Source organism: Argopecten irradians, chromosome 2, assembly GCF_041381155.1.
Source record: "Argopecten irradians isolate NY chromosome 2, Ai_NY, whole genome shotgun sequence".
In the NCBI taxonomy this organism is placed as follows: Eukaryota; Metazoa; Mollusca; class Bivalvia; order Pectinida; family Pectinidae; genus Argopecten; species Argopecten irradians.
In genome coordinates this window covers 6866878-6883897 of record NC_091135.1, presented here as the reverse complement: position 1 = coordinate 6883897, position 17020 = coordinate 6866878, and the positions used below count along the sequence as shown (strand labels likewise).

Sequence of the window (17020 nt, the reverse complement as noted above, 5' to 3'; positions counted from 1 at the left end):
TCTATAAGATTATAATGGGGTTATCACGCAAATATTTTGCGTTTACTCTGAATAAATCGGAAATCCAATTTCATAAAATTCCGAATTTACTTGTAAAATTGTTCGTAACGTCATGGTAACAAATTGAAGATGACTTTACAAATATAATTTATTTTCATTTTAACGTTATGAGATTGTGAAGTGAATACTTATGCCAAAGAAAAGCTTTGTTTTCAGCAAGATCAAACTATTTGGAAATGTACTTTTGTCAATACATATACCCAATGCGATAGGGTATCATTGCACTGAATTGTTTATTTGTGGAGGTATTTGAGATGAAATCATTAAACTTGTGATCTTACTCAAGTCGAAAAAAATAACGGTTATTAATTAGATGAGTAGGCGGGAAACCTTAACATAAGATGAATAATGGAGTTTAGCAAGAAGCTTTATATGACAAAAGCTAGTTTATATCGTTGATTAGTTTTTAACTCAGCCTAGTAAACGAAGTGACGAAGCTTAGGGGTTTAGCTTTTAAACCGTTTTATTTGAAAGTCTTCTGTAAGCAAATTATATTCTGTTGCACACATCAGAAGTACTTTATTTTTTTCTCCCGGTTTATTAGCATTAAGCAACAAATTATGGTTATAATATTTAATCCCCTCGTATTCATCAATTCATTGTTATATTCATTTAATGACGTACTCCGTCTGCCGTGGTGCAGGAAAACCGGAGCTCCCCCAATTTGATTCACTAATAGACGAACTGGCAGGTGTTTGCGTTTGCCTCAAACTGAGAGATAAAGAGAAGCAGATGTTATGTTAGAAAACTTTAAAACCTGACAATTCCATTGAAGAAACAAAATTCTCATTAGACAACATACATGTTCAATAAATTTTTTATTGTCCTAGCTATGTTCAAAATTTGTATCGTGCTCAGATTGCAGCAACTGCAACATTGATAGAAAGTGAAAGAAAGTCTTGACGTTGTTAAATATGATGCTGACGTAACAATTCAGGAAGATCTCGTTCTTTTCAGCATCTGTATCTTCAAGACTTTGTTTTCCCTGTTTCCTGCCTGTTGACAAGCGTTTTATTGATTTCAGTTAGAATTACAGTCACACTCAGTAAACCAGAAGGAAGCCTTATTACTGTTGGTGGAACATCGGCCAATTAGCAAGTTATTGTTGAGGAAATAGTGTCGCGACGAATGCTCACTAATAGCCGTGCCTAAATTATGACGTCAGGGACGTTTAGCAACAAGCAGTTCGGGGGGAAAAGCGTTTTTGAAATTAAAGCTTTGAGTATCATATCTTATAAATAAACGTTTCTTTAACATTTTATAATCGATTTATTTTCTACCAAGAAGAATGTTCCAGAATGGGTTTTTTCAGGTTCCAAAATCATACAGACATTCACAAATCGCAACGCTTTGGGCACATGGAAGGCTGATCTTAAAAGACCCTCACTCTCAAAAGGAATTAAATAATAATGATGATGTTGAAACAGAACATTTTTTTATTGACAACGTGCTGTTATTGTCATTGTTCTGAAGTCAGAGTTCGTCCGGAAACATGAAAGGTCTAAATGAATGTCGCAACCTGTAACAGGACACACTCGACCACCGGGAATGATTAATTACTATGGCAGACACCTTTTTCAGTCGGACATACGGACATAACAACGTGATAAAAGACATTTCATCAATAAAACCTTACGGTTACACAAAGTGAAATATCTATGTTATCTCAAATTGTTTTGAGCGTTATATGTATGTAATGTCGCTTAACAAATAATGCGTCCTGAGTGAAAATGCCTTCGATTTTGTACAATGTTTTATCGTGGGAAGCTGTCTCAGCTAATTGTGTAAATCTATTGACATCAATGTGGCTAGTAACAGCAGCCATTTTGTAATAAAGTTAATTTACTTTTATTGACCAATTTTTTTATGCTGTAACAGCGACTTATATCCTCGGTTATACTACTGTAAGACAATCGTAAGTAACCAACACTTATACAGACAGAATACGACCGATTTGAGATTTGCAGTTCGCCTAGACTTGTAGAATTCTTTCTTTACTTCCTTTTGAAGTTTTATAAATCCTTCTATCACTATCTCAGGTCCAGGTCTGCATTTATGGCATAAATTGAGTAGTTTCTACTCCGACAATACAGTTGTGCTGCTTAAAAGGTTTTTATTGCGGTTCTTGCCTAGTGCAGAGAGGACTCTGAACGCATTAAATTGTCTTATACCATTAATGGTACTAGATATGGTACATTTGGCCAAATATATAACCCTCTGATGTCAAATTAGAATGTATTTTTCTTGATAATCTATTTGATTTTTTAACGCTCACTTTTATTTTATTTTGAAAGTTTTAAAAGTATTTGTAATAACAGGACAAAATTGTTATCCTGCTGTTTTTTGTCTTCAGTTATCTATTGAAACCCATAATTCCAGATGTTGTCATTTTCAATGTGTCAGTGTGAAAAGTTTTTAAGTTTAGATTAATACCACTATCACAAAGTAAGAGTTCTGACTTGAAGAGTATCGTGAGGAGCCCGATATAAGATGTCTGTGCTACATCGAACGTATAACTCTATGATATGATTGATGTGTATTCCATTGAAACTGGTGCTTTTGCTTTGTGTACGCAGGCTTACCGTTATGTATAGCCATTCCTACGATAGATAGAGCGGCTTCATGTCAGACTGTTCTGTTGTCTGCGAATCGCTCTCGTTGGTAGCAGACGACACTATTGACGATATGGCGATAAAACTTTGACCTCACAGAAACGGGAAATGTATTGTTAAGTTAACTCCGATTCGGAAATAACATTTATTCTAAGAATGACAATCTAAAAAGCAGCTGGAAGGGCGTTTGTCATGGTTTAAAGTGCGGTGAAAAATTGATTCCATAGATTGACCGAGAACTACAAGTATGTACTAAGTAAATGCGTGACATCCGTACAGTACTCCTGTCCTTTTCGTAGCAACAGGTGGATATTAATCATCTTTACATGGACTAGCTACAGGTAAGTAAGCAGTAAAGTGATAGCAAATAATCGAATAAGGATTTTGGTATAAGTTCACATAATACACGGAATGTAAAGCTTTAAAGAGATAGCAAATGATCGAATAAAGATTTTGGTATCAAACACAGAGGTAAGCTTAAAAGAGATAGAAAATAATCACAAGGAAAATTAGAATCAGTAGAATACGTTGTATGTCCAAGACAAAATGATAATGTCGAAAGATAAATAACGATTTCTTATTCGAGTACTTTTTAACATGAACTAATCGTGGCAGCGATAGTACCACACATTTAAAAGCAACGACAGTTCACATTTTACTGCAAACAACAACCAATGCCACTTTTGCCTAACAAATTATTTGAAAAAAGTAATAAAATTGAAAGAACCAACAAAACTTTATTACTATAGACAAGTTCATTAAAGTAACGTTTTTCCTAATAACTATAACTTTTGACATTAATTAAAATCTCAGACAACGGACCCAATTTTGTTACTAAGAAAAATATACCTAGAGATGAGGTTGAAGAGTCAGTGACCTTATATAATGGACTAGCGTCTATTGCCCTTATTAAACAAAACAAAACATTTACATCATTCCGTGTTGTGGAGTGACTGCGTGTATGGGTGTCACCCGTGACTAGTTTTCAGATTATCCTCTGGGAAAAACATAATTATAGGCATTATTTGTTTGTTGCAATTTGGCCGTTTTATAGTGCGTATGCATGCATCTTTATCAGAATTCGTGTGACCATTAAGGCCCATAGGCCACTTGTGGAGTCCCATTGTGTTTCATTACATTAAAAGCGGTATGTTAATGATCGTACAAAGCTATAAGCTCACTTGACAAATCAATTGTTTCTTGACGATAAAACGCTAAGCAGGAGAGAAATCATGACATCTGAGGTGTTGTGTCTTGGCAGAATACAAAACCACAAGACCAGGACATTATTCTATAGATGCGAAGCGCTGATATTATGAGAAAGGAAGTCTTTAAGGTTTAAACCAGTGATGTTTTATATTCCTATATATCATTCCTTTAGGTGTATTTGAACATAACTTGGCTGATATAAAGTGTCTATGCATCCGTCCTAACCTTAGATGCTACGTATTGTTGACCGAGATACACCAAAGTCTATAAAAGTGGTAGTTTCTGTTCCTGCGTAGCGCTCAGCATACAGGGAGTGGGACGACTGGTTCTCCCGTTGTCAGTATAATGTGACCGGGTGGGGTGTGTTGCGCTTGATGTCGTCGGCGGCATGCTTTAGTGATATAGCAACAGTTCCACTACAAAAGAAGACACAACACGAACGTACCTCAATCTCCCAAAACACGCACCTCGCACTTCACACACGCTACACACTACATACATGGGAGGCCGTCCTTACATGACCTTGGCTGTTAATAGGATGTTAATTAATTAAACAAACAAACAAAATATCAGAAAATTTTTATGTAGTCTTAGACTGAATTGTCCGTTTAAGACATGTTTTCCCTTTTAAAATTAAAACGGCAGTTATTTGTGAAAAATACTTTAATTAACATTATCATTGTGCTGTCGAATATAAACTGTGTAATATTGCTACGTTGCTAAATTGCTAAGTAATCATTTCCCTCCCGACAAATTGCGATTATGTATATTTTAAATTTATAGAGAGAGAAAGATATATAGCATTACTTTGTTCTTTTCTGCTCAAATGAGTTGGTGTGAAATATGGGTATTGAAAATTTATTTCACCCAGGGAATGTTATTGGAATACCATTTGTCCTTGAAAGGCAATTGGAGAAACCAGCTTTACATGCAACATTGAAACTCTATCTAGATAAATCTGTAAAAAGAGGCTGAGCAGAAAATTAAAAATAACTTGAAGTTGCCTTACGTGAGCAAACAAATTATTTCGCATTCAAGTAAAATTGAAAAAATGGTGTACATTAGGCAGTCTGCCACGAAAGGATACACATGTAATATCTTTCTCAAGTTTCCACAATCATGACTGCCAAAAAAACCTTTGCGTAGATATATTTGATCATTTGGTTCAAATCCTGATGTTTCTTCTATCGAACCTGCTAAAGGTTCTTAAAACAACGCCCTTACAAGTTTCCCTGCTAAAATTAAAACGTGATCTACTTGAAAAAGTGAGGGAATGATTTCGTACATGGCGAAATAGTGTTATATTTTGTGTTGCCTTCTAAATCATACTGCAAAAGACATTGAGCAATTAACCACTATCCGGTCACATATTAAACGTCCTCGTGCAAGCAGTCATTATATTCCCTAAATAGATTTAAAATAGTGGAGGCAGTGTCACGATAAACGAAAATTTTTTTTAAAAAAAAGCCGTAGAAAACAAAAAAATATATTCTGTGGCCATGTGTGATCATGCAGCATGTACAGTTTCTATGTAAGTACTTCTGGATCTGAGGAAGGTTTTAGGTACAATATTAAGTAAATGTTATTCATAAGGTTATATTACTTTAATTTTTGAGAATTTTGGAAGAGACAGGAATTCCCACAAAGCGAAAAAGTGTACTTTCGATATATTTACATGTTGTATTTTCAAATTCTTAAAGAGAAGAATTTTGCAAGATTTTAAGTAACATGATTAAAACATTTTTAAAGTCGCAACATATCAGAAAACCCATTAACTTAACATTTTTTATGTATCATATTAGACTCATTTATTCTTAATTAAAACATCACTTTTTCAACATCAAACATTCATACAACATAAAATATATCCCAACTAATGATAATTCACTCCGGAATGAATTTGAATTAATGTCGAAATCGATCATTAAAACTATTTTAGACACTTTGATTGATGCAAAGTATTGCAAATACAAGGGAATGCTTGAAAGTATGGCAAGTTAGGGGTATGATCTGATATGATTAGGGTGTTCGGTATGGTTGTGTCAAGGCTACACCAAGCAAATGCACAAGACTTAATTGTGATTTCAGAATATGGTTTTCAATCATAAGCTTTAATTAAATTCAATGCAAAGTTGATTAGTGTAATTACACGGAACAAAACAAATTGATGGTTAACAACAATCATTAATTTGGAATCTCAGACGTTATTTGTCAAGGCGTTTCGTAACATATTTGTTTCGTCGAATTTAATTATCAGCCCCAAGATGTTGTGCATAACACCTTTGTGTTTCTTAAGATAATTAACAACAGCTACTCTATTTTAATTAAACCGAAGGAACTAGCAAAAACTAGTAAACTGTACTCTTTAAATAGCTTTCTGGTTCGCATGTTCCTCAACAGAAATCAGACAACACTTCACACATTAGCACATTTCATATATTTTGTATGCAGCACAATCAAATGACACTTCATGATGAAGTAAAACCATCGTAAAACTTGTACGAAACGTAGAAGTCAGAATTAAATGCATTTTCATCCCCATTATTAATTGTGCTGGGTTATTGTTACGCCAGGTTGAGACAAACAGTGGTACGGCTGTCCCTCAATTCGTATCAAGCTTTGTTTAAATGTAAGATTGATTGCATGTTTGTTAGGTCACTATTTGTTATTTTCACTTTGACGCCCCTCCCCAGTGGTGTTGTAACATCATTTGGTGAACTGGGTTGTCCCTTTGGCAGTATTTTGTAGTGGAACATCACGATATGGACAAAATGTGCAGGACTGCGTGATTGACACACCATACAAATATACGTAAGTCTCATAGCACGCAACATGTGGCATATATATGTATATGTTATCCTCAGATAAGCTTAACGGTAAATATTATCTATCTAACAAAAAACTGAAAATAATTATTAAGTCTTGATACAACATGATTATGGATACCACTATTGTATTACACAATGCGATTATACCGCGGCCTCAAAATAATTCTTTCAACGAATCGTCAAATAAAGTCTTTGCTAAAAGACACAACCTTCCACCGCTTGAGTTCTGTAGCCTTTGTCTTAGCACGACTTAGCCTAGTTCCAAATGGACCATTCCGTAAATATATGACCTCGCTTGTACAATTAACATGATTTAACAAGAATTTGTATTCCTAATTGAACATCTCATGTTAATCCATTCATTGAGAAGAGAAGGTCTACAATGTCGTTCCGATGTGATTTGTCCTAAATCTAATTTACCGTGCCCTTATATCCGGAGTTTAGAATCTAACCTTGTAAGTCCATGATCCCTAATACTGTTAATGTGGCCTTGTCGAAGTATAGCTAACAATGTTTCCAATATTCATAAGAAAATTTGTTTTTTGTCTGTTAGGCAATTGGGAGCGCTTGTATGATACTATCCATCTGTGATGATTTCTCAAACTACCGATAATATATATATCTCCAAAGAGTACTGATTTCAAAAATCGTATTCTATATTTGCAACAAAAAACTTGTAATTCACCTTCATTCAATATCTTAGACGAAGGATATTCTGTGAAGTTTAAGGTTTCTGATACATTTTATTTTTGTTTATTGGGATCTTACAACAAGAAATTTTTGCCTTTAGAGTTGTAAATAATTTGTTTTAATTGGAAAAAGGAGTTTTTAACGAAAACGTTACCATTTTGTTCAGTATCTTAACAATCATCAAATTTGTTTGAATTGGAAACTCTCATTATTTGAATAATCAGAGGCATCCGTTTTGTTACCATGGTAATAAAAATCACTATACATTGGCTTAATTAAAAGTTAATTTTGAAAATGTTTTATCATGTTATTTTCGTTTGTATATGTGACGACGAAAAGTACCAGATAGGTGTTTTGGCTGCCATATTTTTGACATGCATTTGTGTGTAACATTCCTAGGGTGTTCTAGCATAGCCAATGGTGCTTATTAGCGCACCATGATATGCTAGAACACCCAATGTATGTTACACACGATTGCATGTCAAAAATATGACAACTATTGCTTGTATTTATTTACATTTGAACTAGTCATTCCCATTTTAAAGAGAAAACAGTTAAAAAAATATAAAGTGTTGAAATAAAACTTATACATACGTCTGCAAAAAGAAAAAAAAAATCAATTTGATGGAAGAGCCTATGATTTGGCAGGAAATAGTAAGAATCCGGTGCGTTGCCATGGACAACCGACTAAACAATAGCAGTTGATGAAATGGTGCTACCGATAAAACGGATATACAAATATAAATACAACACTGTAATCCATTTATAATATTTTAATAAAATTTATTTTCATATTGAACAATTTTACGAATATTTCAATATTCTTTCAGTGAATTCTCACACAGACTTAAACGCTTTTTTTTGTGACTCTTTAACTCTTGATTATGGTATTAGTACGCCAGAGCTCTATCTGACAACGTTATTATTGGAAAATAACACACGCTGCATATACATGTAGATACTGTACAGTGTCAATGTAGTTATATGTAAATGTCTAGCGTACGACATTGATATGGAATGGTAGAGAGGAAAATGATTTTTTTATAATTTACGTTATCCACAGCCAGTCTGAAAACTATATGTTGTATACATATATTGTTATAAGCAAGTTATCATGTAGCAATCTACCGGTCCTCGAACCATTTCAGCACAAAACACATTTGCATTTACTTTCAGTTTACTGATTAATATTTGTTTAACCAAAGTACACTAATCTCCGATATGTTGGTTTTTGAAACATTTTTGAGAATTCAGCGTTTTTCTGTTATTGATCTAACCAGCCACAGGCCTTGTTATATGTTACGACTATATGTACATAGTAATTCGTGATGCTGACATGAGCCACTAGGGAAATCTACTCGCCCCTGAAAGGTCTAAACAAAGGAGCACTGCCGTCTGAGCACAGTCTATGTGCTACGGTTTCTTTCAGCATTATATTCTTGACCATGCCAACTTGACCTCAGACGATCCCGTTGCATGATGTAAATTATCCTTGTCCGTTTGACGATTCATTGGGGATAGATTGGGAGTCGTTTGAGTCCTCGAGAAACACGGAAGGGCTTTCTTCAGTAAAAGTCGATACATGTGCTGTGTAGAAGTTCCGTAAACTTAACCTGGTTTGCATCATGCCTGAATGCATTTTATGTGTCCAAAAGTACGATGTTTTCACGGTTATCTTCGTAGTTGTAGAGCAAGCATAAAATACTGACATAACGTTTGTAAGCATAAGGATAAGCACTTCAATAAGGATGTAACTGAACAATTTTTGAGCATGATTTCATAGAGGTAACTCTATCAATATTTTTACAATGCGAAATCGATAAGCATGCCAAGAAATTCTAAAAGCATCCATGCACGTGAGACAATGTATGTGTATACAAGCATGTTATTGTTATTGTCACAGGGTAAAAAAACTATTAATGTTATTAATAGACAAATTTAAAGGTAAAGGTTTGATTATGAAATGAAATATACATTTTACATTAAGTAGATTTTAGAATGGCTATTGTTACAGGTTTTTATCAACGGTCTTTTGTTAGATAGTGCATACCGGTTTGTTACCACAGATGCAAAACAATGACAATTGGTGTGACAAGATTTATAAGATCTACTTCAAAAGAAATTTAAAATTCTGATTCCAATTACGAAATCATTACCATAGTAAACAGCAGTGTAATTTATGGCATTTTCAGTACAAATTTGTTTTTTTATTTGATTAGTCAACGTCCTATTAACAACCAGGTTCATGTAGGACGGCCTCTTATGTATGTGGTGTGTTTTGGGATACTACGGTTTATCCGTGCTAAGTGTTCTTGTATAGTGGAACTGTTGCCGTTTTTATAGCGATATATCGCTAAAGCACGTTGCCGAAGACACTTAGACACATACTGACAACGAGCAAATGGGTGCAAAATCTATTATATATTCGTTTGACTATTAGAAATTTTTAGATCTAATTTATTGGGCATGTTGATAGACGTCATCAAATTAACACTAAATCTTTGGATACGATAAAATAAGTGATATCTTCCTCGAAAACTATAGGTCGGATACACATGAAATTTTGCGGTCATTTCTGATGACCACCGGTTTCATTTTTTCAACTAGCATCCAAAATAGCCGCCACAGCCTTTCATTGTTCAAAATTGAACTGCTTATAGATATTTAACTACTGGACCGATATGCCTGGAATCGGTTTCAATATGGAGTTTAAGTCAGATCCTAAATTTTTCAAGTTAAAAATACCATAATTATGCAAAACAAAACAAAATGAATTCTCGGACTATTTAAAAATTTTACCTTGATATTCGAGTTCAGCAGGGGTCCATTTTAGGTCCACTTTTATTTTTGTTGTATTTATTTTTATATAAATGATATTGTTTCTGTTGATAAAACACTATATAAGATAAATGATCATCAGATAACCGTGACCGCAGCTGATATTTTGAAAAAAGACATATTGTTGTCAACGTTTAGTTTGAATCACATTTGAAACGTATAAAGTGCAAATATTACCATTGCCTAAATTGTGAAAAAAAAACTATTTTGTGACCGCGACAAAATGCGGACCCGGATCCCTGAGATTCCTCAGGGAGCTGTTTTAGGCCATTTTTATTTCTTTTATTTATTTTTATATTTATTTATCTAATATGACTGAAGGCAAGGCCTTAAAGGGCGAAGCCAGATGTGTTGATATGAATCATGCACGGCATAGGAAGAGCGAAGCTCTACTTGTTTATTTTATTTTCTATTTCATGCAGAAGACATAATTTATAAATAAATGGACGCACTTTCAATTATAGAAGTATATGATGTAATAATTGTCTAGCATAAACTCAGATTTGGATTTCTCTGTGTTCATTCAAGGCCTGGAGTGCCGCGTATGCGAATCCTATGATTTCGCGCCATTTGTTGACGTTATGTGACGTCATGATTCCTTGTGCTCATCAGTCATCTTCGCCTTGGTGGATATTTTGACTGCATTCGATAGCTTTTAATTTTCAAAGTGTTATCATTATTATTAAAAAAAAACTAAAAAAAAAAGTTTAATTACTCCTGTTATGCATTTGCATTAGTTAAATATATATTTACTGGGAAGAGCAGTACCGGAGCAACGCACAACCTCCCCATATGTATGAAAAAATGGCGGTCGCAAACTGAAGCTATCAGTGTGTATGATTGAATTTTGAAGATTGTGTTTTTTTCTTATATTTTCGTGTATCTGTTACCTTAGAAGTGCTTCGCACTTCGGCACGAAGGGCTGCGCCCTTTTATTCTTTTATTGCAAATATTTCTTGTGACATGTAGACCGCTCCCATTCTTCCTTACCAGCATCCAAGATGGCTGCCACGGCCTTTAATTGGTCAAATTTAACTGCTTATAGATATTTAAGCACTGTTCCAATTCGACTGAATGTATAAAGTGAAAATATAATAATTAATATGAGAAAAAAAACTAATTTTGTGACTGTTTCAAATTTTCTAAAACCTTCTCTATGCTTTATACAATTATACCTTAAATATGTAATAATGAATATTATGTTATAAGTTTGAGTACGCCAGCATGCGTATATTACAATAGTAAACAGCGTCATATGTTTTCGTAAGCACGTCCGACAATACACAACATGTCCATGGCTATAGCAGATGTTTATTGTTATTTCCGAATCAATACCGATCCTCACCGGCTCTAATGTCAGTGCGTTTCCCTCCACGTGCAAATATTTTAAAGAACAGGATATACAAAACATGACGGCATTGTATGAAAACTAATCATTCAAATTAATTCCTAGAAGTTTCTATATGAACACATTTGGATGCATCCATATCTTTTTTACTGATAAGTAGGCAATTTGCCATATGAATACATTTAACAAGCCACATAATCGACAAATAACATGTATTTGTACATCAGAACAGGTCGACAAAAACGTTCACACATAATCAACCTTTCATGGAGCTATATAATCGCCATAATTATTCAGTTGATTCTGACGTTAGAAACGTACGATAATATTTGTAATATGAAATGTACTGAAATTCATAGGCGTGCTAAAATATCAAGTTACTATTGAAAAGGGTTTTACAAATTGAAAGCAATTATCAGTTGCATATCTGTTTTCCTTCTATTTGACTCTAACCCTGAAATGCTCACTAAATAACAACATTTGGATTGATATGCATTATGGCAGATACATCTTAGACCAAGGTTATCAGGTCCAGTTTGTGTGTATCCAGATTCCCCCACGCACTAAATGGCCTTAGGTTCTTCTGTAATCCTTTTAGAGTATTTTAGTCGGGATTGGTATCGATTACGCTGTCTAAGCTATCGAATGCGCCCTGAAAGAAGATAGTCGATTGATATATCCTATCGAACGCATCCCAAAGGATGATAGTCAATTGGTATTCCGTGTCCTCCTAATTACTGTTATTGTGCCAACATCATTTCTTTCACGCTTCTCCCTTGCAGTCACAAATCGTTTACCAGGCAACAAAAGTCACCGTTGAATGCTATTAATGAACCTTCATGCTACAAGGTAATTACCACGTTTCCAGGAAATAGCGCATTGGTTCGAAGCTGTTTGAACTGAAATAAATCTCTTATAAAGATATATGTTAGATATGATAAGACTTCCATCTGATGGGATGTTTTGAACATAAGTTGTTTTGATATTCATGGGCTTGCTTTTTATTTTTTGTAAATTTATTTAATCAGAATAATTAGTTATTAGCAAAAAGCAAGGCATTTTGTTTGATCTTTTTCAATATATTGTTGGCTATTGAACTCGATAACATAACTGATTAGTTCATAATCAAATGCCTTTAGGGGTAGATCATCTGTGATCAGGTAGTTTAATCGACACCATATCCGGTTCAGTTAATTGTGAGGCTAGCACCAATATTTTAACTCTACAGCGTTGTAGACAGAGAATAATGCCGTAATTACCACATTTCCAGGAAATAGCGCATTGGTTTGAAGCTGTTTGTGATGGGATGTTTTGAACATAAGTTATTATGATATTCATGGGCTTGCTTTTTATTTTTTGTATATTTATTTAATCAGAATAATTAGTTATTAGCAAAAAACAAGGCATTTTGTTTGATCTTTTTCAACATATTGTTGGCTATTGAACTCGATAACATAACTGATTAGTTCATAATTAAATGCCTCTAGGAGTAGATCATCTGTGATCAGGTAGTTCAATCGGAACCGTATCCGGTTCAGTTAATATCTTGTGTGGCTAGCGACAATATTACCTAAATACAATCCCTGGATTGCAGCTCCACTGACGTCATCAGCCAGGTCCACCTCTCCCTGAACGTTTCGATTCCTAACCTGGAAGTTCTCAAGATGGCGTATACATTTTATCCGACCAGTTGTAGATCCCTTATCTTCGAGGCAACTCGTACTACATTAAAAAAAAACCTCGCCAGATACTGGTTTTACATGGGGTATTGCGATCAGAAAGCAGTTCAATAGATCGAGCATCTAGTTTGTATTCGAAAGCGTCATGGATTCGTACCCTTGTCATGCTGCTACATTACCTTTCCCCTGGTCATATATGTGTTTGATCTTATTTGAACAAACCGATTGTACAAATGAGAATGGAAACAAGTTGAAAACTGTCCAGTCGTCCTCTTCCGTTTATATTCCTATAGTCACAATTTGAAAAACACATCCAGTATACAACATGGCAATATTGCACTGTACAATATGAAGTTTAAAAGCGTACTTACACTTGATTCAACAGATAGTTTTTTTCATAAATAGAGGTATACACTTCACTGTTTGTTTTTAACGCAATATTTAGACCATATATATTGTAGATAAATGCATATGAAAATACATGGTGCCAAAAACGCATATTTCTACAAAACATTTATCAATATAAGTCTAGCAATCCGTATACCTACATGTATAATATTAAAGCCTGATATTCGCCATAGAAAATATTCCAATTTGCTATCAGAGAATTGATACCGAGAAAATCTATTCACAACCTATTATAAATTAACTTTTGGCGTCTTTTTTACCGTATCTTCATGGCATAGACACCGGGAAAGAGACATTAAATAGAAATATTGATATAAAATAAAAAGCTGAACCTCTGTCTACATTATAAAACGATATTTGTCTCCTCTGGTTGTTTTAAAACAAGAAAAGGGACAAGGAAATAATGTGTTTCTTTTGAGAGAAATGGAAACCATAAGTCATATCATTTACATTATAAACGATATTTGTCTCCTCTGGTGGTTTTAAAACAAGAAAAGGGACAAGGAAATAATGTGTTTCTTTTGTGAGAAATGGAAACTCTAAGTCATATCGTAAATCGCTTTAATGTGTCTCGAGTATATATTTGTTTTTTAATTGTATTCCGTCTATTGAATCCATCACCGTTAGCTTTATCTTAACATGCCATCGACAATAAAAATGATCCAATAAAATGTTTGCTCCAGACAATGTTCATCAATGCTACCGAACATCAAACTGCATTATCCTTCTGACTGTTCAAATTAAGATGTAAATCTGATGACAGGCTTCAGTATATGTTTTTCTCACAGTAATGGTACCATATACACATTTATGGCATCCTGTTTTTTTTAAAATAAAAATGATGGTTTTATTACATTTTGTTACGACAATACAAGGGGACGGCAAATATTGGATTTCGTTTGGTATTTGATTCTTAGACCTATCCATCATCGTGTAAGGTTCCCTTCAATGCTAATGTGTTAGAATTGTATTGATTTCGGATATTTGACTTTCGACGACATACACGACAACCAGCGTGTGGACTTATTCTGTTCCATTTCTACTGACCTCGTGGCGGTATTCTAATTTCCTTGACCTTGAATGATGCAAGAACGTCTAACACCCCACACCAGTCTTCTGATCACTACAGTGGGCCGATTGATGATGAAGCATCTGGGGCTTAATAACTTTCTAGCCTAACTCTGGAATGCAATGTGCATGTCCTCACGTGTTGTGCGACATGTACCCTTGGCATTCAACATTTGGTGTAATTGTACAATTCTTGAGTACTAAATGTCCATCTCATCTGGAACATTATCCATTTAACAGCGGACTACGCCGTATCCTGGCACGTTGTCGGGCTTAGAATTGGTATTCAATCATTATTGGTTTTCAATCATCCCATGCAGACTCCGTTCACCCTGTACTTCCCTTGCATGTAATTGAATTTGTTTCCTGTCCTGTGATGGATGGGGATCAGGCTGGCTAAGACGGGGGATTATCCACTTCATCCAAAACAACACAACTTCTTGATATCTCTCTGGTTCGCCGGAAAAATATGCAATAAATATGAGTATGACTGTGACATGGAATCAATGACGAGATGACAAAAGTAATAGATTATGGAATACTGGTGAAATGCGTCATGTTAAGCATGAATGCATAATACTTATAATGCTTGGTGGTACTGTATAACTGAAAATAATTGAGAGGGTTTTTTTACATTCGAGGATTCTCCCTAATCGCAATTTTTTATATCTCGAGAATATTTTTTTTTAAAGTATGATTTTACATATCACATCCTGTCCAAAGGCTGCAAATATAATGCATGAAAATAAGTTTCAACGCTGTATATACAATATGGTTCAATATATATTACTATGTTTGCTAAACAAATCTTTTACCGATGTCCATTTATAGTAAGTTTTGTATTAAGGTTCATCAATAATTCAAATTGATGTGAATCGATCACATGCTAAACACCAAACAAAATCATATGAAATACTGCTACATTTACATATCTTGTATATGCCCTGCAGGTAGGGCGTTAGAATTGTACCTGTTGCCCCTATTGCATGATCGTAAAAGACGACTAAATTTAGTATCTTATCTTTTCTCTTCCTAACTGACTTTATCCTTCCTAATGCCTCCCTTGGCACTATGCGCCTCACTTTTGGCCTTGCCTTCTGAGTTGAGCGTTCGCCCCTGTGAGGAAGGCTCTGGGTTCTGTCCCCTGGCCGAGACACACCAAAGTCTATAAAAGTGGTAGTTTCTGCTCCTGCTAAGCGCTCAGCAAAAAGTGAGTGGGACGACTGGCTCGCCCGTTGTCAGTATAATGTGACCGGGTGGGGTGTGTTGCTTGATGTCTTCGGCGACATGCTTCAATGATAAAGCACTATTAAAATGGCAAGAATTCCACTATACAAGAAGATACAACAGGAATATACCGCAGTCTCCCAAAGCACACACCGCATACTACATACACACTGCACACCGCATACATAGAAAGCCGACCTTACAGTACCTATGCTGTTAATAAGTTGTTAATCAATCAAACACATGTCAACGTAAACAAAATTCAATGTCAAAACAAACTTCCAATACGAACACCCTTCCAATATATGGCATACAGAGCAGTAGGCCACATTTTTATGACCTTGACCACTACAGGACGTTAAGCAAGACCAAGTAGCTTAAACGAATAGCCGAACTAACAACATTTGAAGCATTTGTTTGCCTGGCTTATTTCGACCACTACCCACTCGATAGCTCTCCGAGACAAGCGTCAGTCACTTTCGTAATGACAATGTATGGAGAAATACGATAGATCAAAATACTGCCTTGACCCTATCCGATCACTCCATTAGCAATACGGTGACGCTTATACGATTCTCCTTAGCTTCCCAGTATAACTATTGAATGTTCTCTTTATTATTCCACGGTGTATATAAGTGTGTCTGAAATAGTAAACTAACCGAAGCTTCCTTGAATTATATCTACAAATGATGCGACATGGGGCCTATGGGTACACATTTTCTCCATCTCGATGCCATTTTATGTTTAAAAGCACTTAGCCTTATTCTGTGATGAAATCCTTAGCCGACAAGAAATCTTTTAAGATATTTTCTAGACGATTGAAGATTGCAAACCGAGGAGTTGAGTATCTTGTTGAAGCAACAGCAAAATGCATATTTTTCTCTCATACCTACATGTGATATACTGCCTGGTCTCCGGCAATACACTCATGTCGCCTGAGGCTTTATTGCATGACTACCTATGCAATAAAGCCTCATGGCGTCACAGCGTCAACAAAATTACAACTTTCTCGGTACAATTTTAACAGTCATCGGTTTTCTACGAACTTATTTC

The 17020-nt window shown here is 35.0% G+C and overlaps 1 protein-coding gene across 1 annotated transcript in view; it reads left to right on the top strand.

Annotated features, from left to right (window-relative positions):
- Positions 1 to 2454: 2454 nt before the first annotated feature.
- The window catches only part of LOC138316868 (visual pigment-like receptor peropsin), a 36946-nt gene continuing 22380 nt past the window's right edge, over positions 2455 to 17020 (top strand). Inside the window, exon 1 of the mRNA XM_069258517.1 lies at positions 2455 to 3013. The gene's annotated coding sequence lies outside the window, so the exon portion shown is untranslated. The remainder of the gene's footprint in view (positions 3014 to 17020) is intronic.